Below are 24,814 nucleotides of genomic sequence, written 5' to 3'. Positions count from 1 at the left end.
CCCTCCCACTACGCGGAGTCACCTGTGCTTGACGATTATTGACACAAATATCACGCAATAATGATACATTATAAATTAATACAGTGAGGTTATGTATTAATACAAAATAAATACTTAATAAAAAATAGATAGCCTACTTAAATAAAAAGTTTTAACTTTTACTTTACTCTTTTACTAACTCGTTGAAACTTCTTAAAACAAACTGTCTCAAAACATATCAAATCATTTATTTGCTAAAATAATGACAAAACTGAGAAATCAGAAATGTAATAAGAGCAAGGGTTCAACAATGACAATTATTGTTGAAAACTGTAAAAATATTATTATTTCTCAACTGTCTCAATACAGTGTAACTTTTTTTTTTATTATTATTATTGAAACAGACTTGGTTGGATTGTACATGACAGAATCCAACAAAGTCTGTTACTATAATACCGGTAATGATGTACTGGCCATCCATGACGCATCCCTGAAGTGCCAGCCTCATCAGCCCTGTGAGGGCCTCATCGGCACTGATCCTCAACAAACTCGTCTCCATTGCGGCGTGATGACTCCGACTTCCAACCAGATGGAACTGGATTAATATTCTGAATGTTCTGATTCAATCTGACTTCTGACCTGTAATGCTGCCTGGATCATAATCATACACTGTTCGCTCGTTGGCCAGAGGAGAACTGGCCCCCGACTGAGCCTGGGTTCTCCCAAGGTTTTTTTTCTCAGTTCTGTAACCTGATGGAGTTTTGGTTCCTTGCCACTGTTGCCTTGGCTTTTGGCTTGCTTAGTTGGGGACATTTAATATTCAACTATATTATTGATCTGCCTTACTTGAGGTGGACGATGACGCAATTTCTAGAAACAAACTTTGTTGTATACTTTTCATGTTATCACTGTGAAGCTGCTTTGATACAATCTGTATTGTTAAAAATTATATATACACTATATATATATATATATATATATATATATATATATATACAGGTCCTTCTAAAAAAATTTAGCATATTGTGATAAAGTTCATTATTTTCCATAATGTAATGATAAAAATTTAACTTTCATATATTTTAGATTCATTGCACACCAACTGAAATATTTCAGGTCTTTTATTGTTTTAATACTGATGATTTTAACATACAGCTCATGAAAACCCAAAATTCCTGTCTCAAAAAATTAGCATATCATGAAAAGGGTCTCTAAACGAGCTATTAACCTAATCATCTGAATCAAATAATTAACTCTAAACACCTGCAAAAGATTCCTGAGGCTTTTAAAAACTCCCAGCCTGTTTCATTACTCAAAACCGCAATCATGGGTAAGACTGCCAACCTGACTGCTGTCCAGAAGGCCATCATTGACACCCTCAAGCAAGAGGGTAAGACAGAAAGAAATTTCTGAACAAATAGGCTGTTCCCAGAGTGCTGTATCAAGGCACCTCAGTGGGAAGTCTGTGGGAAGGAAAAAGTGTGGCAAAAAATGCTGCACAACGAGAAGAGGTGACCGGACCCTGAGGAAGATTGTGGAGAAGGACCGATTCCAGACCTTGGGGGACCTGCGGAAGCAGTGGACTGAGTCTGGAGTAGAAACATCCAGAGCCACCGTGCACAGGTGTGTGCAGGAAATGGGCTACAGGTGCCGCATTCCCCAGGTCAAGCCACTTTTGAACCAGAAACAGTGCCAGAAGCGCCTGACCTGGGCTACAGAGAAGCAGCACTGGACTGTTGCTCAGTTTTGCATGTCATTCGGAAATCAAGGTGCCAGAGTCTGGAGGAAGACTGGGGAGAAGGAAATGCCAAAATGCCTGAAGTCCAGTGTCAAGTACCCACAGTCAGTGATGGTCTGGGGTGCCATGTCAGCTGCTGGTGTTGGTGCACTGTGTTTTATCAAGGGCAGGGTCAATGCAGCTAGCTATCAGGAGATTTTGGAGCACTTCATGCTTCCATCTGCTGAAAAGCTTTATGGAGATGAAGATTTCATTTTTCAGCACGACCTGGCACCTGCTCACAGTGCCAAAACCACTGGTAAATGGTTTACTGACCATGGTATTACTGTGCTCAATTGGCCTGCCAGCTCTCCTGACCTGAACCCCATAGAGAATCTGTGGGATATTGTGAAGAGAAAGTTGAGAGACGCAAGACCCAACACTCTGGATGAGCTTAAGGCCGCTATCGAAGCATCCTGGGCCTCAATAACACCTCAGCAGTGCCACAGGCTGATTGCCTCCATGCCGCGCCGCATTAAAGCAGTCATTTCTGCAAAAGGATTCCCGACCATGTATTGACTATTGAGTGCATAACTGAACATAATTATTTGAAGGTTGACTTTTTTTGTATTAAAAACACTTCTTTTAATGGTCGGATGAAATATGCTAATTTTTTGAGATAGGAATTTTGGGTTTTCATGAGTCAAAATCATCAATATTAAAACAATAAAAGACCTAAAATATTTCAGTTGGTGTGCAATGAATCTAAAATATATGAAAGTTTAATTTTTATCATAACATTATGGAAAATAATGAACTTTATCACAATATGCTATTTTTTGAAGAAGGACCTGTATATATACACTCACCGGCCACTTTATTAGGTACACCTGTCCAACTGCTCGTTAACACTTAATTTCTAAGCAGCCAATCACATGGCGGCAACTCAGTGCATTTAGGCATGTAGACATGGTCAAGACAATCTCCTGCAGTTCAAACCGAGCATCAGTATGGGGAAGAAAGTTGATTTGAGTGACTTTGAACGTGGCATGATTGTTGGTGCCAGAAGGGCTGGTCTGAGTATTTCAGAAACTGCTAATCTACTGGGATTTTCACGCACAACCATCTCTAGGGTTTACAGAGAATGGTCCGAAAAAGAAAAAAACATCCAGTGAGCGGCAGTTCTGTGGGCGGAAATGCCTTGTTGATGCCAGAGGTCAGAGGAGAATGGCCAGACTGGTTCGAGCTGATAGAAGGGCAACAGTGACTGAAATAACCACTCGTTACAACCGAGGTATGCAGCAAAGCATTTGTGAAGCCACAACACGCACAACCTTGAGGCGGATGGGCTACAACAGCAGAAGACTCCACCGGGTACCACTCATCTCCACTACAAATAGGAAAAAGAGGCTACAATTTGCAAGAGCTCACCAAAATAGTTGAAGACTGGAAAAATGTTGCCTGGTCTGATGAGTCTCGATTTCTGTTGAGACATTCAGATGTTAGAGTCAGAATTTGGCGTAAACAGAATGAGAACATGGAACCATCATGCCTTGTTACCACTGTGCAGGCTGGTGGTGGTGGTGTAATGGTGTGGGGGATGTTTTCCTGGCACACTTTAGGCCCCTTAGTGCCAATTGGGCATCGTTTAAATGCCACGGCCTACCTGAGCATTGTTTCTGACCATGTCCATCCCTTTATGGCCACCATGTACCCATCCTCTGATGGCTACTTCCACCATGTCACAAAGCTCTAATCATTTCAAATTGGTTTCTTGAACATGACAATGAGTTCACTGTACTAAAATGGCCTCCACAGTCACCAGATCTCAACCCAATAGAGCATCTTTGGGATGTGGTGGAACGGGAGATTCGCATCATGGATGTGCAGCCGACAAATCTGCGGCAACTGTGTGATGCCATCATGTCAATATGGACCAAACTCCCTGAGGAATGCTTCCAGCACCTTGTTGAATCTATGCCACGAAGAATTGAGGCAGTTCTGAAGGCAAAAGGGGGTCCAACCCGTTACTAGCATGGGGTACCTAATAAAGTGGCCGGTGAGTGTATATGTGTGTGTGTGTGTATATATAATAGACTAATATTTAAAAATATTTTAATGCCATAGCACTTGTTTTGTATCGTCATTTGCACAAAGTTTAGTTTCAAGAATTAAAAAAAAAAAAAACACTACAATGTGTTTATGATTCGGTTACTATGTCAGCAATTATTGACAGTGACCTTTTTTAACCCTCTGGGGACGGCAGACGCACCGGTGCATTTTTGCAGATTTTTTTTTTACATAGCAGAAAAATAGACTTAAACTACTTTTTTATGTGCCCACCTACAATCGAAATAAAATAAAATAATATTGTGCTTTTGTAAAATAAAGAAAATAAACAGGGTGTGAGTTCTGCTTCTCCGTGTCCGTGAACGTACTCGGTTACTAACGTAACCTCTGTTCTCTCTAGAGAGGGAACGAGTACTGCGTAATATCTTACGCTATGGGGAAAACCTCTTTTCCACGAGATATTGAAGCCAAAAATTATCCTTAATTTTTAATCAATGTAAAACGCTTTGCGGCAGCATGCAGACATAGGCGAGGCAGCTCGCGCGCCTATTGGCTGCCCTGCGGCAAAAGCAGCAGCCTATCGAGAGCGGCTCTGCGTGACGTCATGACCAATGGGGGCACTTCGCGCCCACTTCGTCACGTCCCGCCAGAAAGGGCATGGTCTCGCCCTATAAAAGCAGGTCGATAGGCTGATACAAACTGGTTTTCATCGCCGAAGCGAACCAGACCGTATTTTAAGCACGGCAAGATACGCAGTACTCGTTCCCTCTCTAGAAAGAACAGAGGTTACGTTAGTAACCGAGTACGTTCTCTTACGAGAGTATCTCTCGTACTGCGTGATATCTTACTCTATGGGGAACACAGTGTTACACGCCGTGCATACAGGGATCCAGCACCAAAGTCCCAAGGGCAGAAGCCCGGGGCGCATGTAGTGCATAATCACCATAGACTCACAGAGAGTGAAGTCTGACAAATGGATTGGCTCGAATGGGGCACCTTTCATGGCTTCCAAAACCGTGGAAAGGTCCCACATCGGGACTGAAGGGGGCCTGGGAGGGTTCAATCTCCGAGCTCCCCTGAGGAAAGGCACGACTAAGTCGTTCTTCCCCAGTGACTGGCCAGACACCGGTTTTGCAAACGTTGCTATGGCCGCCACGTATACTTTGAGCGTGGATGGGTTTCTGCCCTTATCCAGCAGCTCTTGAAGGAAGGAAAGCACTTCCGTAACCCGGCAGTCTACGGGTGAAAATCCCTGAGCTTGACACCAAGCAGAGAACACAGACCATTTCGAGGAGTAGAGCTGTCTAGTAGACGGAGCTCTAGCCTGCGTGATCGTGTTTAACATTCCCTCCGGGAGGTTAGTGGGTACCCGTTGATGGTCCATGCTTACAGGGACCACAGATCCGGGCGAGGATGCCAAATCGAGCCCCCTGCCTGAGAGAGGAGGTCTCTCCTCAGTGGTACAGGCCACGGGGCAGTGCTGGTCAGCTGCATCAGGACTGGGAACCAAGTCTGGTTTGTCCAGAGCGGAGACACGAGCAGCACTGGGCATCCATCTTCCCTGATTCGTTCCAACACTCTAGACAGGAGCGAGACAAGGGAAAAGCATATAGGGGACAGCGGGGCCAGACTTGGGCCAGCGCGTCTTTGCTTTTCAAGAAAAAGTTTGGACAATGAGCGTTTTCGTGGGACGCGAACAGGTCCACCTGCGCTCTGCCGAACGTTTCCCACAGCAGTTGGACCGTCTGCGGGTGCAGCGATCATTCCCCTGCTGGGACATTGTTTCTGGACAGTCTGTCTGGTCCCACATTCAGGTGACCAGGCACATCTTGCTCAGGGAGAGCAGGTTGTGCTGAGCCCAGACCGGAGGCGTTCCGTCAGCCTGTAAAGGTTTCAGGATCTGATGCCGCCCTGGTGATTTATGTATGCCACCACTGACATGTTGTCCGACCGGACCAAGATGTGTTGACCTTTTATCCGGGGACAGAAGCGCCGTAGCGCTTTGTCGACTGCTATCATTTCCAAGCAGTTTATGTGAAGGAGCTTTTCCCGTTCCGACCACAGGCCAGCGAACGGTCTGCCCTCGAGCAGCGCTCCCCATCCCGAGGTGGAGGCGTCCGTAGACACCACCTTCACACTCGAGGCGGTCCCTAGACTCACACCTGACTGATACCAGTCGGTTACTTTCCAAGGTTCCAGAGCTGAAACGCACTTTAGATCGACCCTGAGGCGAAACAGACCAGTGGTCCATGCCCGGGGCGGAACTCGCGTTTTCAGCCACATCTGCAGTGGGCGCATGCGAAGCAGGCCCAGCTGGAGTACAGAGGCTCCTGAGGACATTAGGCCCAGCATTTTCTAAAACCTTTTGAGCAGGACTATAGAGCCGTGGCGGAAGGATTTCGGAAGGCGTGCTGTCATGGATAGCGAGTCCAGTATTGTTCCCAGAAAATAAATTTTCTGACTGGGAGACAGCGAGCTTTTTCGCCCAATTGACTGTGAGGCCCAGATTCTCGAGGTGCTCGAGTAATGTGGCCCTTTGTTCTATGAGCTCTGAGTGTGATCGAGCTAGAATCAGCCAATCGTCCAAGTAGTTCAAAACTCGCATGCCCCGAAGTCTCAGGGGTGCGAGAGCCACGTCCATGCACTTCGTGAATGTACGGGGTGCTAGGGACAGGCCGAACGGCAGGACTGTGTATTGATATGCCTGGCCCTCGAAGGCGAATCTCAAGAATCGCCTGTGATGGGACGCTATTTGTATTTGGAAATAGGCGTCTTTCAGATCTATTGACATAAACCAGTCCTCTTGGCGAACTTGCGCGAGAATTTTCCTGGTTGTAAGCATTTTGAACTGGCGCTTCACAAGTTCTCTGTTCAGCTGTCGCAGATCTAAAATGGGTCTGAGACCATCTTTTTTCGGTACCAGAAAATATCTGCTGTATAGGCCCCCTTCGCTCTGAGCCTGAGATAAAGGTTCTATAGCTCTCGGCTCAAAGTAGATGAGATACCTCGTTTTTCACCGTAGTTTCGACACGTGCCGTATGACGGCGGGGACGTCGAGCGAATTGTAGCGAATAGCCTCTCTTTATAGTGTTCAGCACCCATTCTGATACCCGGGGAGCTTTGACCACGCATCTGCGTTAATAGCTAGAGGTAGAATGAAATCTGGGCTCTGGCAGCGGCATGACGGCGGCTCGAGAGCCCCGGTGTGCTGAGAACTCAACGCTGTGTTTACAGTGTGCGAGGCGGGGGGCGCGCTGATCACAGCGGTAAGCCTGGCCGCACTCAGCTTCTCTATGACGGGTTGTACAGAGAAAGCGAGCGGGGCGAATCCCGTGGGATTCGGCGTGTCTGTGAGAGAATGTGGGCGCGGGACAGCGGGCTGTCCCGCGCCCACTTAGAACACTGTCGGCTCGCACCGACTGAATGTGTGTTGGTTTCGTTTTTACAGAAACCAAGGGACACGCATCGTGTAGTGAAAACGGGCACTGTGTTATGGGCGCGTTCACTACATTTTCTGCACAATTGACATGAGTCGATTTTATTTGTGCTAGCCCTGCACCGTGGCGGGCTGTGTCTGGGTGTGGGAATGGGCACTGGGACGTGGGCATTCTTACAACACTCATAACACCATCGGCCGTGGCCGGAACACCAGAAAATGCACTCTTTATTGGATTTATCTGGGTAGCCGTAAAAACGGCCTTTGTGTGCAGGCAAGCGGGCTGTGGAACCGGCTTGCTCACTGCGAAATACACTGGAACTGCTTGGAACTGAACGAGCGAGAAGTTTTGGTGAAAATCCGGCCGCAGCGGGATTTGAACACCGTCGCTTTCCTAGAGAGGCTAGGAAGGCTTTGAGACCTCGGTCTTGATCTCAATCCTCGACCGGGGCCCGCGCTGAGGGGGGCTGCGTCCAGCAGAGCGAGAGCGCGGTCTTTGGTCTCGGGCCTGGCGGCGCTGTGAAGCGGCGGCGGCGGCGGGTGGTGCAGGCTGCGGCTGAGAGCTTCTGGCAGACGGCTATTTCGGGCGGCCTGTAGCGGAGCTCGAGCGCTTCGGTAGGAAGTGTTTCATAGCCTGTGACGTTTTCTGCACCTCGACGAATCTGTCCGCGAAATCTTTGACGGTAGATCCGAAAGGCCCGTTGGCGAGATGGGCGCGTCGAGGAACACGGAGCGCTCAGCATCCGTCATCTCAGATAGCGTCAGCCACAAATGTCTCTCAGCCACGGTGAGAGAGGCCATATTCCACCCAACGGCCTGTCCAGCGGCTTTTGCAGCGCGTAGAGCGAGGTCCGCCACGCAGAGTGCTCCCGGTCCTTCCTCGTCCATTTTCCGGAGAAGGTCGGCTTGGAAGGTCTGCAGGACAGCCATTGTGTGCAGCGCTGAAACTGCTTGCCCGGCGGCGGTGTAAGCGGGACCGTGCATGGCTGACGTCACTCGGCAGGCTTTGGATGGTAGTGCCGTCTGTCCACTCAGCTTCTCTATGACGGGTTGTACAGAGAAAGCGAGCGGGGCGAATCCCGTGGGATTCGGCGTGTCTGTGAGAGAATGTGGGCGCGGGACAGCGGGCACATTTGCTGAACTGAGAACACTGTCGGCTCGCACCGACTGAATGTGTGTTGGTTTTGTTTTTACAGAAACCAAGGGACACGCATCGTGTAGTGAAAACGGGCACTGTGATATGAGCGCGTTCACTACATTTTCTGCACAATTGACATGGTCGGCTTCGAAGATCTGCAGGACAGCCATTGTGTGCAGCGCTGAAACTGCGTGCCCGGCGGCTGCTTGCCCCGCTTCTTGCGGCGCGGTACCACAACGGGCAGAAGTGCAGGCTCTGAGAAGGATGCCAGGCGAGTCCTCAGAGTCACCATAGACATCAGCTCGCAATGAGGGCATCCGCCGTCAGCGAGCGCGAGAGCCGCGTGATCTTCACCCAGGCAGGACACGCAGACGACACGGCGGTCTCCGTCGCTGAGTTGGGCACGGCACGAGCCACAGGAAGGCATCTTGAAAAAGACGCTAGCTCTTTTAGAGTTTTGGGAGAAGTGTGAGTTGCAGCGGCGAACAAACACTCTCAGCAGAGTAAAGGATATAGGCGCCGGAAAGCGCAGCAGGTACGGCGGCTGAAGGCGGCGAGGTGAAGGCCAGCGACTTCAGGCTCAAGGGCTCATCCCGCTGAAGGCTTGCGTTGACGGCGCGGCTTCTCTCTGGATCCAGCGGTGCGTGAGCTTCGCTGAAGAGATGAAAATCAGTTTGTATCAGCCTATCGACCTGCTTTTATAGGGCGAGACCACGCCCTTTCTGGCGGGAGAGCCGCAGAGCCGATCTCGATAGGCTGCTGCTTTTGCCGCAGGGCAGCCAATAGGCGCGCGAGCTGCCGCAAAGTGTTTTACATTGATTCAAAATTAAGGATAATTTTTGGCTTCAATATCTCGTGGAAAAGAGGTTTTCCCCATAGCGTCAGATATTACGCAGTACGAGAGAAACTCTCGTAAGAGAACTTTTTTTCTGGAGCACGTCTCTAAACTTAAACAAAACTCAGCGAATACTATTCACCCAGACATGAGCAATATATGTTTATGATCATTTAAGTTTGTACTTTTAAATTATCAAATTTAAAACTAAAATAAATATTCTCTGTTTATGTAATCTATATAAAAAGAGAGAGGTGTCAGCCGTTCTCGCATCTCATTATTCCGCTAATGTGACACGCTCATGGAGAGCGCACGCTATTTAAACACTAATGATCTGAAGCAACACATTGAGACGTGTAAACGCCCATATAAACTCGGTAAACACACTATATTTAGTCAGATTAATGTACTGTCGTCTTGCGCGGCTGTGAGGAATAATCCTGGGACATTTACCTACCTCAGAACAAGTGCTGGTTTATTTTCACTTCGAGGAGCGAGCTGGGCTCTAAGTGTTTTTATTCTTGTGCTTTGTTCTAATCGCGATATATAATAACGTTAGTGTCTGTAAATGCAAAAATAGCCTACTGTTTAAATTTGAATCATGTTTCTGTGTGTGTGTGTGTGTGTGTGTGCCTAGTTTTGGATAGATTATAAAGTTTTAACTATAAAATAGACATCAAATAAGCTTTTGTTAGCAGTTTCTGCTCATATGTTAAATATATAGTATGTTTTGTCAATAAACTAATCAACTAAGAATAGTGTTTGTTCCAATGCAAGCTATATCAAAATAATGAATCCTTAACTTTGAAATATGTATGATAAAATGTATTGGCCTACTAAGACATTTATGGAAAAAGACAATTTTCTTTTCAAGATGTTTCCAACTCTAACTTTGAACCAGTTCTGTAGAATGGCCCATATAACCTATTTGAACAGGATTTGTTTCCAGGTATGACTAAAAATGTGCTTTTGACTTTCATTTATATTTTGATTTTATATATATACGTTAGGGGTGGAACGGTACATGTATTCGTATCGAACCGAAACGGTACGGGCGTCACGGTTCGGTGCACGAATTTACACGGAGAATACACGGTATAAAAATAAATAAAACTCGCGTGCAAATAAATTAATGTAATGCGGAACTACCGTTAGATACGCGGGTTCTTTAGGGACACATAATCTGTACCATCGGCTTAGCTCTGAACGCGCGTTCACTTCAAACGTTGGCTTTATACGCGCGTCCTATTCGCTTTGGACTAGCGTCGAACTAGACGCGAATTTGACGCTCTATTCGTGTTTGGTGTGACCGCATAATGAAGGCTGCGATGTCAAGATTGCAATGCTGGACTGTGTCTGTGTGTGTGTGTGTGTGTGTGTGCGCGAGAGAGAGAGAGGCGAGATCGAACTGTGTGTGTGTGTGTGTGAGAGAGAGAGAGAGAGAGAGAGAGAGAGGCGCGCGCGACCGAACAGTGGAAACATAAAAAAAACATACTCCGTAATTTTGTTCATACAGATCATTAAACCTGCAAAGTGTTTACTTATATTTGTGTACACTCGCAATAAAACACAACATTGTGCACACTGTAAACTCTTGTCAAACTGTAACCTACAACTGTCACTCAACCAAAATCACACACACACACTGTTTTAAAAGAAAAACATATCTATCCGACTCCATTTCAAAACAGTCTGTGGGTCCCATCTTTTGGACATTCATCATATTGCATTGGTTTTCATTTCCTGTCCTCGGAGCACTAATCTCACACATTCTACATTGATTAAAAAAGAAAATCGAATGTGTTTTTAATGGTAGTATTATTTTAACAGAAATCAATTATTTATAATTCAGATGAGAATAATGTTACATTGTTAATTAATAATGTTAATTAAAATTAAGGAAAACAAATATATTGATCTGAAATATAGCAAATTAATTTTAAATTAATTCAGGTACAATTACCAAACATATCGCAAGGTCTTTTTGTCTTTTCATTAATTTAATTAATAAACTAATTATATAAAACTATTGTCAGTGCACTACAAATAAACTGGTTCTATGCCTTATATAATAAAACTTATTTAAAAAATACAATGCCTTCTGCATTTTTGTTTTGCTTTTCCCTCCATTGTACTGAAATCGTACCGAACCGTGATGTCTGAACCGAGGTATGAACCGAACCGTGACTTCTGTGTACCGTTCCACCCCTAATATACCTATATATATATATATATATATATATATATGTTATATGTATGTATGCATGTGTGTGTGTGTGTGTGTATTGTCCTTGCATTCTTTCTTGTGTGACACACCTGAATGAAAGGCTCATTAATATGCGGGGTCTTTGTCTTCTCAACCACCTAATTACTCACAATGGGGTTGGGCCGTTCACGCCCATTCGCATATTGCCTTGGCTAACAATTTTTCTTTTTTTCACAATTTAAAAAAGAATCTATTGTGTTATGTGAATGATTAGAAAGGGTGATTTTCAGATCATTTTGAAGCAAAAACTCTAGGCCACAACTTCCATTAGTCAAAAGTCTTGTGGACACATATTTAGTATGTGTTTTGTGGCTTTATTTCAGAAACTTTAATTTTTAGTTTTTTCAATAACCATGCATAAACAATATTCTCTCAAAAATACAAACATGTACATACATGTTGCTCACATATTATGGTAGACCTGTTTGTGCTAAATAGAGTGTAATTTCACCTGTGCCATTAATATGTTTATAAGCAACTGAAAAAAGCACAAATGTCAGGGCATGTCAAAACATCTCAAGGACCCCAAAAACACCTTGGTCCCCAGAGGGTTAATGTGTTCAAAGTTATATTACTCAATACCAGTAAGACTAGTAAAAACAAACCTCAAAGTGTCCCCTTTCAAAAGAGACCAAAACCATGCATATACTCCAAATGGTTCAAGAACAGCATGCAATTTATTTGGGGTATGCCTTTTTTTAGGCGTTTTGGGGCAAATTTTACAGGAACGCTAACAGTCATGGCAACACAGCTAAAATGTGGATTTCTGTCTAGATATGTAATAAACATTTTGCAAAAGAAAACCTCAAAAAGATTAGTTATAGATAAAGTAAGACAGAAACACACCTGTTCACCGGCCATTTTCCACAGATATGAAAAGGCAAGCACGTTTTAAATCAGTACTTAAATCTCCCGGGAGACTAGAGCTAAATTAATCCCCTAGCTTAGTGCCATCTACTGTTATAGAAGAGGAAGTTGCTCAACTGCATTTGTGAGAAAATCTGCCTGGACACATTTGTGAGAAAATCGAGCCGAGAGATCTCATAAAAAGCCAAGTGTTTCACAATCATAACAGACAGATATGCATTTGTATGCACTAGATTTGGAATTTGTTCAAAGGTAACATGCAATTTGTAGGATGGTTTGTATTTATTTGTGAAATATTATCTAGGGTCATTTATTTATATTTGCAAAACACAATGCATATGTGTTACTCCACTGCATTTTGCTCAAATTGACCTTTGTACTTGCACATTGCTTTCTGTTTGTTTGCGGGTCGAGTTTTCCTTTCCAAAGCAGATCGAGTTTGTTTGCGAGTCGAATTTTCCTTTGCAAAGCAGATCGAGTTTGTTTGCAAAATGTTGGATTTGTTTGTTTAATTATGGCACAATATTAACTCCATAGGATTTGGGACAGCCATCTATGCCTCACAGTTGCGGCTGAGGCGAGTAGGAGACTGAGATCGTGGGGCTCGCATGTGTGGAGCACGCCGATGAGTTTGAAAAGGGTATGAATATCTCTCATTCGTCGTCAGGTGATGAGAGCGAGCTGCCGGGTTATGATGATGTGTTGTCTCTCACGTCATTCGATCCGGCAGCGATCACGCTCCTGGCTTCAAGCCAAGATGAGCAGGATGAGGCTGTTGAGACCAAAGATGTTTCTGAGTGCTCTCAGCGTGGCTGCACCGAATATGACGAGCTGTTAGATGTTATGTCCTGCGCCACGGAAGGATTAGATCTACCGTGGAAGCGTAAGAAGCGAGAAGCTTCACTCGTAGTCGCTTAGATGAAAACTTTTTGTTGGGACAAGAGGATCCCTTTCTCCTAGATCTTCATGCTCTGTGGCTTTCAAGACCTTTATACCACACCAGGTCTGCGCCTCAAGCATCAAAGGGGTCTGGTCTTTATAATGGAACATTGGTGGGCCTCCTCTCATTATAGAGAGTTGTTCTGCTGATGCGTCCGCTCCCCTGAGCACCCTTCGGATAGCATCATCAAGTAGTTAGGCTCTCTGTGAGCCTCCTTGATAGCGGTCTTTATAATAGAACATTAATGGGCCTCCTCTCGCTCTAGAGAGTCATTTTGCTGAGGCTTCTGCTCCCCAGAGTTCCGCTCGAATAGTAACATCAGGTAGTAGCTCTCTGAGAGCCTCCTTGGTAAGCTGAGTATAGGATGTAGTTAGGCTTCCTGTAGTTACACAACATATTCCAGCATTGCAAACTTCACATCGCAGTCTGTTCATTATCAAAAATAAATAACTTAACATGTACAAAATTACACTGATCGGATTAAGTAGTCAGTAGTACAATTTGTGCCATTCAGAGTGAGCAATGCTCCACTGTGGTGTTACCAAGAACTTTTTTGCGCATGTGAAGAGGAATATTTTTTCAGTCGATATTGGAAAACAAGTGAAGTACAAAGAATATAATATAAATAATAGTTAAGCATCCAAAAATATCGCGAAGCTGGAAAGATTTGGATTCCAATGAGAGAGTTAGGCTACGTGAGCCCAATGCCGGAACTTTCAGTTCCGCTTTAAATTATTTCATTTTGGCTTGTTTATAGTTACTTATATTTTTTCATTCTTGTTCTGTTCTGAATAACTTTACATTTAAAGGGTTTGTTGTGGAGTGAGGGGAACTAAAATAGCCTTTAGCTATGTTTGTTGTGTTTATAATGTTTGTAGTAGGCCTACATTATAACACTTTGCTTTATTTACCGGTATTATTTCTGAATGCAATAAAATTCCACTTTCTGTTTTTTTTCTCTCAAAAACAAACAAAAAATATTTGTAGTGGATTTTTTAAGCTTGCAGCAAACGATAGTAGGCTATTAATTGTTTTAAACCAGTTAATTAGCATCCCTGTATATAGCTAGATCAAATTAGTGCAGAATACATTTTGCCGAGGATCAACTAAGTGCACATGCATCATCAAAAGCGGTTGTTAAGAAAAATGCTGAGCTGAATTTTTTGCCATCTAGTGGTTTAAAGGAGAATAAAGTCAAATGTGCCATTAGACCCCGTTGTATATAAGTATTCTTCTGCTTGGCTTGACTTGTGTGCATGTAAATGGTTGTAGGCCTATATATGGGTCGCGTCAATTTAAAAAACAAAACAAAAGGGTCGTATTGGGATCCCTATCGGAGATGCCACAACTGCTACCCATTCCAGCACTCCAAGCAAGCCTCGTGATCCCCCCGCACCAGTTGGGGGCGGAAGAAGGGACAGGGCTGTGCACGGAGAATGTCAATCACTGACTTTCCATTTAACCCTGTACAGTGAGACTATTGGATAACACTGGGAAAGAGTGCCCATTCCCACCGGAAAGGGATGCTATGGAGACCACATTCTACCTGTAGGGAGGTGACTTGTGGAGTTACACACATGGACTGACCGTCAGGGTAGTGCTACATATGGAAGATGTCTGTGGTAGATCCCGCCTTGGGCATGGGTGGAGTTAATACTGTTTACAGAGATGGCAAAGCGTACTCTGCCGAGGGAAAGACACGGGCTCGCCGACATGGAAGCCATACCGTGGAAAATGCACATATGGGTACACCTAAAAAGGGGAATCACAACATGTGGGCATCTAGTCTTGCACAGGGGCTGACTAACCGGGCCTAGACCTAAAGTACTAGACCTCCCGTCAGATGCCTCCGCTGCATCTGACTGCCGATGGTGCTGGTGGAACTCTCCTGAGGAGTAAAATAAGCGCTTATATCCCATCCTTGGAGGGGAATGGCGCAGCAAGCGAGACACCAAGCCATCCTTCCCGCATATTATTTGTTTGTACACAACACACAGGAAGATACCGGCTCCACTTGAAGATTGTAGAATCTCACAAATGCGTTGTGTCGCCCAGCCCGCAGCTCTGCATACAGTATGTCTGCCAGAGAGGTACCATGCGCCAACGCCCAGAAGGAAGCAACACTCCAAGTCAAGTAAGCTCTCACTCTGAGGGGGCATGGCTCATCTAGGGATTGGTACACCAATACGATTGCGTCCACTATCCAGTGGGCCAACCACTGTTTGAAAACAGCTTTTCCCTTCTGCTGGCCTCCATAGCAGACAAAGAGCTGTTCTGAGGTTCTGAAGCTCTGCTTGCGGTCCACGTACAAATGCAAGGTGCGAACAGGACACAGCCACGCAAGGGCTGGGTCTGCCTCCTCTGGGGGCAGTGCTTGCAAGTTCACCACCTGGTCCCTGAAAGGAGTGGTGGGAACTTTGGGCACGTATCCAGGCCGGGGTCTCGGGATGACGTGAGAGTCAGCTGGCTCGAATTCTAGTCATGCTTCATTGACCGAGAATACCTGTAGGTGCCCCACCCTCTAAATGGATGTGAGTGCAGTCAGAAGCGCTGTCTTGAGTGACAGGATCTTAATCTCCACTGACTGCAAGGGCTCAAAGGGTGCTCTCTGTTGGGCTGCCAAGAGAGGTCCCAAGAGGGGATGAGGCATGGCCGAGGAGGATTCAGCCTCTCAGGAACCTGACGACCAAGTTGTGTTTCCCCAGAATTCAACTGGAAATAAATAAGTGCCACCCCGTGCCCCCCTTCTAGACACGCCCTGAATGGAGGGGTCAGCTGAATACCATAGTATGGGTGGTCCTAATACACTATAATATTAGTGTCAGTATGCCATAACCTGATATTTCTTATGAAAATACATCAATATCAAGTGCTGACACTGAATGCATGAAAATACAGATTTAAAAAAAAAATATTTCACATTTCCCAAAACTGTTCAGATACAGTTGATTTTACTGATTGCTTAAAAACAAGACTGCATGCACAGATAACCTCACATCGTTTATCCCCACAGTCTTGAATCCCAGGGCAGTTTATTCATTTACAGTCCTCCAGTGCAAAGAGTTTTAACCAGCTAGACTGACCTATATCTATCAGTAAATTATGAAACCGTGTCATCCACGCTCTGGGCCTGCAAAAATGTTTAGTAATACAGAAGAAATCTTTAAGAGGTGACTTTTCACAATTAGCCACTTATGAGACTTTAATAGGTTGCACTCCTACCCGAGGAGACCTACTTTTGAAATCAGAACTTAGCCAGAGGTCATTTAAGAGGAATATTGTAACACACTCTTCTCCACTGAAGAATAGCCATGGTGAAAGTAAACATTCATTCTTATCTACAGTACATCAATATATTTCTGAAAAGGATGAAAAGGCCAGTATGGCACAGGTACAAGCCACTTAGTGGTGCCAAATTGCACTAAAAGCATTACTTGACATTTGGATTTCCACTAGGTAAAGTGAAAAAGTCTTAATCTGATGAATACAATTACAAAATACAAAAGTATTTTCTGTATGGAAGCTTGTTTCCACCATGGAATAAAAAAAAAAATTAAAAAGGTAATTGTGCCTTTTATCTTACAATTTTGCGAGTTTACATCTCACAATTCAGACTTTTTTTCTCAGAATTGCATGATATAAACTCGCAATTGCGAGTTAAAAACTCAGAATTGTGGGATGTTAAGTCGCAAGTGCGTGTTATAAAGTCACAATTGTGAGATATAAACCTGCAAATCTGAGAAAAAAAGTCACAATTATTTTTTCATATTCCATATTTCTGTGTTGACTGACTTTAGTAAGTTACAAGACAGTTTGTATTCATGGATGAAAACAATGAAGAAACAATGCATTACATTTAGGACTTACCATTACCTTCACCTACAACTGCAGACCTGTTATATACCTTTAAGTTATATTTACCATGGACCAAATGTCACAAAACCCCAATTTTGTTTTCATGGGGTCTTTAAAAGCATTTTACAACCATAGACAAGCACAAATGAGAATTTATACAGAATTAAACAACCTCATACACAGCATAAAGGAGACTTGTGTTGTGAGTGGTAAAGTTGCATCCTTGTTGTGTTTGTAAGTTGAAAGTGGAATCAATCCCACGAGAGCTTTTGACTCCAGAGGGTTCCACAAAATCCCTCCATAACCAACAGCTCTGTCTCTATAGCCGATATAATCTCTCCCTTCACAATGCTTTCTTGTTCTAAAACAATAGGGTGTTGATGAGCTCAGGACCTTACTGAAAGTAAGGTGAACTCAATATGTGCTCTTGGTCTCTGTGGGTGTGTGTGTGTGTCCAGTCTACTTCAAATCACCCTGCACAGGATGACACATACAGTAAAACTGCTCCTTCCTGTGAGAAAACCTATGGTCACAATCACATTCAATAAAACAATGGTAAGGCCATTACATATTTGTCACCGGGTCGGGGGAGGAGTGGACGCCAGATGACCGGCCGTCCCAGCCCCCGACTCACGTACCACCGCGAGGAGCCAACACCACAGAGGACACAGAGGCAAAGTAATGTAGAAAAACACAGAATCTTTATTGAATAAATTAGGTAAAAACAACCTCAAGCCAACTGGAGGAAGGTGAGGTTTCAGCCGTATAACTGGTCCTTCTCAGGACTCTGGCAGGCAAGGAACAGGTAAGAATTATCAGCGGAACTGTTCCTCTCGGATTCACAGCAGAACTGACTCTCTTGTTACAGGATTCGGATGACGAAGAGGAGTACGGAATCAGCCACGGAACTGGCCCTCTTCTCGGGGCTCAGACAGGCAGTGAACAGGTAAGAATTATCAGCGGAACTGTTTCTCTCGAATTCACAGCAGGCCTGTCTCTCTCTTCACAGGATTCGGATGACGAAGAGGAATACGGAATCAGCAACAGAGCGGGCTCCCTTCTTGGGGCTCAGACAGGTAGAGGACAGGTAAGAATTATCAGCAGAACTGTTTCTCTCGGATTCACAGCAGAACTGTCTCTCTCTTCACAGGATTCGGATGGACGGAGAGGAGTACAGAATCAGCAACAGAGCTGGCTCTCTTCTCAGGGCACAGGCAGGCAGAGAACCGGTAAGAGTTATCAGCAGAACTGTTTCTCTCGGATTCACAGCAGAACTGTTTCTCTCTTCACAGGATTCGGATGGACGGAGAGGAGTACGGAATCAGCAACAGAGCTGGCTCTCTTCTCAGGGCACAGGCAGGCAGAGAACCGGTAAGAGTTATCAGCGGAACTGTTTCTCTCGGATTCACAGCAGAACTGTTTCTCTCTTCACAGGATTCGGATGGGCGGAGAGGAGTACGGAATCAGCCACAGGACTGGCTCGCTTCCCAGGGCACCGGCGGACAGCGGACACAGGTGGGCGTGCAACAGTATAACGACTTTACTCACAGGATCCAGATGGATGGAAAGGAATAAGGATTCGACAGCAAGGCTGGCTCTCTTCACAAGGCCCGGGCAGACAGAGGGAAGATGAAGGTTCAACAGCAAAGCTGGCTCTATGCACAGGGCTCAGGCGGAGAGAGAGAGGATGAAGTTTCTACAGCGAAGCTGGCTCTATTCACAGGGCTCAGGCAAACAGAGAGAAGATGAGGTTTCCACAGCAAAGCTGGCGCTATTCACAGGGCTCAGACAGAGAGGAGATGAGGATTCAACAGTGAAGCTTGTTCTACTCACAAGGCTCAGGCAGACAGAATGGAAGATGAGGATTCCACAGCAAAGCTAACTCTATTCACAGGGCTCAGAGAGAGAGAAGATGAGGATTCAACAGCAAAGCTTGTTCTACTCGCAAGGCTCAGGCAGACAGAGAGAGAAGATGAGGATTCCACAGCAAAGCTGGCTCTATTCACAGGGCTCAGACGGAGAGGAGATGAGGATTCAACAGCGAAGCTGGTTCTACTCACAAGGCTCCGGCAGACAGAGAGAGAGGATGAGGATTCCACAGCAAACTAACACTTCACAATGCCCCGTAACGATTAAAGAGGAGAAAAGGAGAATTTCACCACTAGATGACTTCTTCCAACGATCTCCATCCAATGAGTCGCGGACGATGTCTCCACAGCCAGGACCGCTTCCCCAATGTCACTGCATTACACCTCCACTCGTGCTCAACTGCAACTCGCACAAATCTGCACACGTGTTTACATTAATGAACAACACTGCAAAGTCTCGTCACTCACAAACTAGGGCGGAGACAGGGGGTCTGGTCCACTGTACCTCTTACAATCTCTTGGACTTCTTCCAATGGAGCGTGGGACATTCAACTTCCTCCAAAAAGACAAAATTACACTTCATGCAGCCTCATCACATCCTCCAAACAGATTTCTCGTATCACAGTCCAAACATCAACAGCACTTATCCTCTCATCACGTCCTCCACCAGATTTCTCGTTTCTCAATCCAAACATCAATAGCACTTATCTCTTATCCACCACAGTCCTCCTCCCCGCATCTCCACATCTCCAGATTCACCCGAATATCTCCCGCCGCTATTCCTCTCTCCTTTTTTTTTTTGTTGTTGAAGATGAAATGTCCTTTTATCCTTCCCAACTGACAACGTGTCCCAATCGCGGTCGCAATCATCCTCTCCCGCACCTGTTTTGTATCAACTAATCATCCTCCGTTTCTGCTCGGAGTTTTCCGGAACTGGAGTCTTCCGGGTCCCACACCGGAAATCCCTCCCCTCGGAAACCCGGCCGTGATTAAAAGGTTCCGCCTGCCTTTTTCACCCACGGTGACATCCCCCCCTGCCATTCGGGACTAGTCCCTAGGACCAGGAAACTTCGGCCCACTCGCCGTATCGCTGGGGTGGCCTCCCCTGGTTGTCCCTCTGGGAACGTCGAGGTGGGGATAAGGGGACTGCTCTTGCCGCCTCGATTTTGGGGCCCCTTGGGACCACGGCCCATCCCACTGATGGAGCTACTGGGGTCACAGACCGTTCAGGGGCCTCTTCCATCGGGGCCAAATCATTTGGGCAAGGACGAAGCAAATTCCGGTGGAGTACCCGCTCAGGGCCTAGCCTTCCTTCAGGGCGAACGGTATACACAGGTAGATCAGGCTTTTGTTGGCATTCCACCACATACGGTACAGTCTCCCAACGGTCGCTGAGTTTGCCCTTCCCTGGGCGTCGATTGTCTCGCACCAATACTCGCTCTCCGGGGAGTAGGGGGGCTTCTCGAGCTGTCCGATCATACAACCGTTTATTTTTGGCTGCTGCTGCGCTCAGATGGTCCGTAACCCGACGGTAGGCGTAATGGAGCTGCCGATGATGACGACCCACCCACTCCGTCGTACTCTGAACTCCCTCCGTAGGCTTAGTCCCCAGCAACAGATCAACCGGTAACCGCATGTGTCTCCCAAACATCAAGAATGCCGGGGCATAACCTGTGGCGCTGTGTACACTGTTATTATAGGCTTGTACTAGGGCAGGGAGGCATTCCTCCCACTGACTCTGTTGGTCGGCTTCCAAGGTCCCGAGTAACCCCAACAGGGTCTGGTTGAACCTCTCGCACCCCCCGTTACCATGGGGGTGATACGAGGTAGTGCGAGTCTTCCGGCACCCATAAAGGCGGCTCAGTTCTTGTATGACCCTAGCTTCAAAGTTCGGGCCCTGATCCGAGTGAAGAGTCTCGGGGCACCCGAAGGGCTGGATAATAGCTCGCCAGAGTACACCGGCAGTGGTAACAGCTGTTTGGTCTGGAGTAGGAATAGCCCATGCGTATTTGGTAAATAGATCAGTTGCTACCAAGATGTTCTGGTACCGATCCGTGGGCCGACCCAGCGTTAAAAAGTCCATCCCCACGATGTGCAGAGGTGCTCTAGGGCACATGGGGACCAAGGGAGCTCTTGCCTCTTTCCTGGTCTTAAAAAGTACACACCGGGGGCAGCTTTGAACGAACACCCTGACCGTCGCCTCCATCCCTGTCCAGTGAAAATACCTCCTTAACAGGGATAATGTCCTTTCTTGTCCTTGGTGTCCTGTGTGCGTGTGGTAGGCTTCCAGCAGGGCCAAACGCTGTTCTTCTGGCACCACCACCTGGTATACCGTCTCCTGGGTTACTGGCTCTTGAATAAAACGACAGATCACCCCCTCTCTCAAACTGAGTCTCTTCCACTGCCCCATGAGTTTCCTTACTGCCACGGTTTGCGTCTGCCTCTCTTCTACCCCAGGCCTAGAACCTTGTTGCAGGTAAACATGCACCCTTGCCAGGTCAACATCCCTCTGCTGTAACTCTTTCCACCGGCCTGGGTCCCATCCCCAGCCAGTGGGTACTCCCTCCAACCGGAGTCCGGGGGCTTCCACCACTCCCACTAACAGTCTTTCCTCCGGTTCAAAAGTAGGGGATACGGTTCGCCCACTCTCGTTAGGCACAGGGAGTCGGGACAGCGCATCCGCATTAGTATGCTCTCTACCTGGTCGATATTGAAGCTGGTAATCGTAATTGGCCAGCTGGGCCACCCAACGCTGCTCCACCGCTCCCAATCTGGCTGTCTGCAGATGAACCAGGGGGTTGTTATCGGTCACCACCAGGGCCTGAAGTTAACTTTTTTGGCCACCAGCCACTGTGGCAGGTGGATATCAAAATTCACCTGCCACAGAGACTTTTTACCAGCCTTTTTTTTTTTGCCTCATAGCCTAAAGGTGAAAAACGGGAATTTCACAATATTGTTCTTTAACTTGTACACATTTAAGTGCTGTCAAGTTATTAACGAAATCAATATAAGTAATAATAACTCTTAGAATATACATTTAAAAAAAATCTTTTTATATATTGATTTTGACACACACACACGCACAACAGATCTATAGACTTACCGCAGCTCGTATGTAAACAAATCACCCGCGGCTGTGTTGATGGCTAATTTAGTCACGTAGACAGCTAGGTCCTGACAGCTTTTAGTTACAGCGTTCAGGAACCGTTAAGCAGAACTAAATTAATATTATTACTGGTAAATTTACCGGGTACCGGACATTTTCTCACCGGTTCCCAACTCCCAACATGTACTACAGTTGCACACGCACACATCTGTGCAACTGTCATTGTTCTGGAGCCTACGTCAGCGTTACATTATCTCATCCCATCTCACCAACAGTTTAATACTCGCACATCCAAACGTAGTCAGAAAAGGGCCTCATCTTCTTTCTGATCGTATCATGAACATTACGAAACAACAGTCGCTGTCATAAATCAGCCGCTCACAAACCTTGCCGTTGTCGCATTAAAATGTCTTCTTTTACTTTTCTTTGACTCATCCTCATCTTTTTGTTGGTTGTTTGTTTCAGCTGGCCTTGGTAATGTGCCGCCACATTATAGCTAAGGTCCAACGCAATGAAAATGAAAACGTAAAAAAAAAACCTAATGAATCACTCAATTCTCATTGGCTACCTGCCAATGTGGCAGGTAGATTGACAGTGTTACCCGCCAATAGCAAAATTCACCCGCATTTGGCAGGTGGTCGGGTGTTAATTTCAGGCCCTGGTCACCACCATCACCTTCGCTCCCCATAAGTAGTCTTTAAATTTTTCCGTCATCGCCCACTTCATTGCCAGAAGTTCTATCTTGAAAGAGCTATAGTTGGAGGCATTCCGCTCGGCTGGATGGAGACTCCGGCTGGCATATGCAATAACTCTCTCCTCTCCCTGCTGTCGTTGTGCGAGTACAGCTCCCAATCCTGCATTACTTGCGTCGGTGTATAGGATAAACGGCTGAGTAAAATCAGCATACGCCAGGATCGGGGCCTGCAGGAGTTCCCGCTTGAGTTTTTGGAAAGCCGATTCACACGCCGAGTCCCAGTCCACGGAGGGAGATCCCCGGGGTCGGGAGCGTCCGGTACCTTCGAGGAGTCGATTCAGGGGCTTGGCAATCCCCGAAAACCCCTTGATGAAACGTCGATAGTAGCCTACAAAGCCCAAGAAGGACCTTACTTGCCGGACAGTTTTTGGCACCTCCCAGCCCTGGACGGCAGACACTTTCTCCGGGTCAGGGGACACCCCTGCAGCGCTGACCCGATGGCCCAGAAACTGCACCTCACTCCTAAATAGCTGGCATTTATCCGGCCGCAACTTCAATCCATATTTTTCCATAGCCTGGAACACACGTTCCAGGTGGAGCAGATGGGAGGCGAAGTCTGGCGAGAATACTATGACGTCATCGAGGTAGACCAAGGTTGAATCAACTAACTGCCCCCCCAAGCATCGCTGCATTAGCCTCTGGAAAGTCGCAGGGGCATTGCACAGCCCAAACGGCATCCGCTCCCACTCAAAGAGCCCAAATGGAGTGGTGAAGGCAGTCTTCTCCCTATCCCTCTCGTCCACCTGCACCTGCCAGTACCCACTGGCCAGATCTAACGTGGAGTACCAAGCGGCCTGAGTCAGACTAGTGAGGGAATCCTCAATGCGTGGTAAGGGGAATGCGTCCTTCTTCGTCACGTCGTTCAACTTCCGATAGTCAACACAAAATCTCCAGGCACCGGTCTTTTTCCGCACTAGCACAATTGGGGCCGCCCAAGGGCTACTACTCTCCCGTATGATTCCTCCATCCAGCATCCCCTTCAGCAGGGTGCGAACCTCTGAATAAAGCGTCGGGGGCACCGGCCGATACCGCTCTCTGCTTGGTGCCGCGTCACCTGTAGGTATCTGATGTTTGACAATCCCCGTACACCCATAGTCTTCATCGTGGGTAGAGAACACATGTTGCCATTTCGCCAGAAAGTCTCGGAGTTGGAGTTGTTGTTCCTCTTCCAGGCCCTCTCCTTTTAAGGAATCTCCTGCCACATGATCCGGTATTCCACCTCTCTGGGGGTCATTCCTCGGCTCTACCGATCTAACAGCCACTTCCACTACCACAGAGCTCACTTGACGGAAGCAAACGTCTCTCTCTTCCCTCACCTGGTGGGAACGCACCGCGGTGACTCGGACCAGGCGTTGATGGCGGCGAAGGACGACAGGATACGGGTTAACGTTCCGTACCCGCACCGAGACCCGGCCCCGATGGACCACAGCCAGCCCTCGGGCCACTCCGATGGATTGGCAATCCCAATGTGGTTCGAGGAGGACCCAGTCATCCGCGCCATAAGACCTTGGAGGCAGCCGGGCCCATATCACTGCCTCGCTTCGTGCTGGAACTGTCAGGCCAAACCGGCAAATTACTCGCCCAATGCTTTCGCGATCCTCCTCGCGGTTAGCCGCCTGAATCCTACGGCAGTCAGCCAGAATACGCTCCCATTCCTGTCGCTCTGGGACCGAAGGGGCCTGGGCCGGCCGGTTTCGGAACAGCTCTTCCCAGCATTCCGAAATGACATTCATGCCAATCAATGCTCGATGTGAACCCAAGCAGCGGTCTCTAACGATAACAACTCCTTTTTGTCGTACGGGGACCCCTTGAACATGGAAGTCCACAATCACATAGCCGGTATAGGGAATATCTAGCCCGTTTGCTCCTCTCAACACAAGTTGTGAGGACTCCGCCTCCTAAAGTCGTCGGTTTTTAAAGAGTTCCCTGGACAGGCTCTCGGAGAATAACGTGACTTGGGAACCGGTATCGACTAAACCTTCA

At 46.6% G+C, this 24,814-nt stretch overlaps 1 protein-coding gene and 1 long non-coding RNA gene across 2 annotated transcripts in view; one reads left to right on the top strand and one right to left on the bottom strand.

Moving 5' to 3' along the window:
• si:dkeyp-14d3.1 (transmembrane protein 132C) overlaps positions 1–24,814 on the bottom strand; it is a 433,321-nt gene that overhangs the window by 267,159 nt on the left and 141,348 nt on the right. The window lies entirely within an intron of this gene.
• LOC130081916 (uncharacterized) overlaps positions 514–24,814 on the top strand; it is a 36,909-nt gene continuing 12,608 nt past the window's right edge. The window contains exon 1 of the long non-coding RNA XR_008806727.1: positions 514–706. This is a non-coding gene — a long non-coding RNA (uncharacterized LOC130081916). The remainder of the gene's footprint in view (positions 707–24,814) is intronic.

The sequence above is a fragment of the Rhinichthys klamathensis genome, unplaced genomic scaffold, assembly GCF_029890125.1.
Source record: "Rhinichthys klamathensis goyatoka isolate OS25496 unplaced genomic scaffold, OSU_Roscu_1.1 h1tg000040l_1, whole genome shotgun sequence".
Taxonomy (NCBI): domain Eukaryota; kingdom Metazoa; phylum Chordata; class Actinopteri; order Cypriniformes; family Leuciscidae; genus Rhinichthys; species Rhinichthys klamathensis.
Note: the sequence above shows the minus strand (reverse complement) of the source record. Positions and strands in the feature narration are given on the sequence as shown.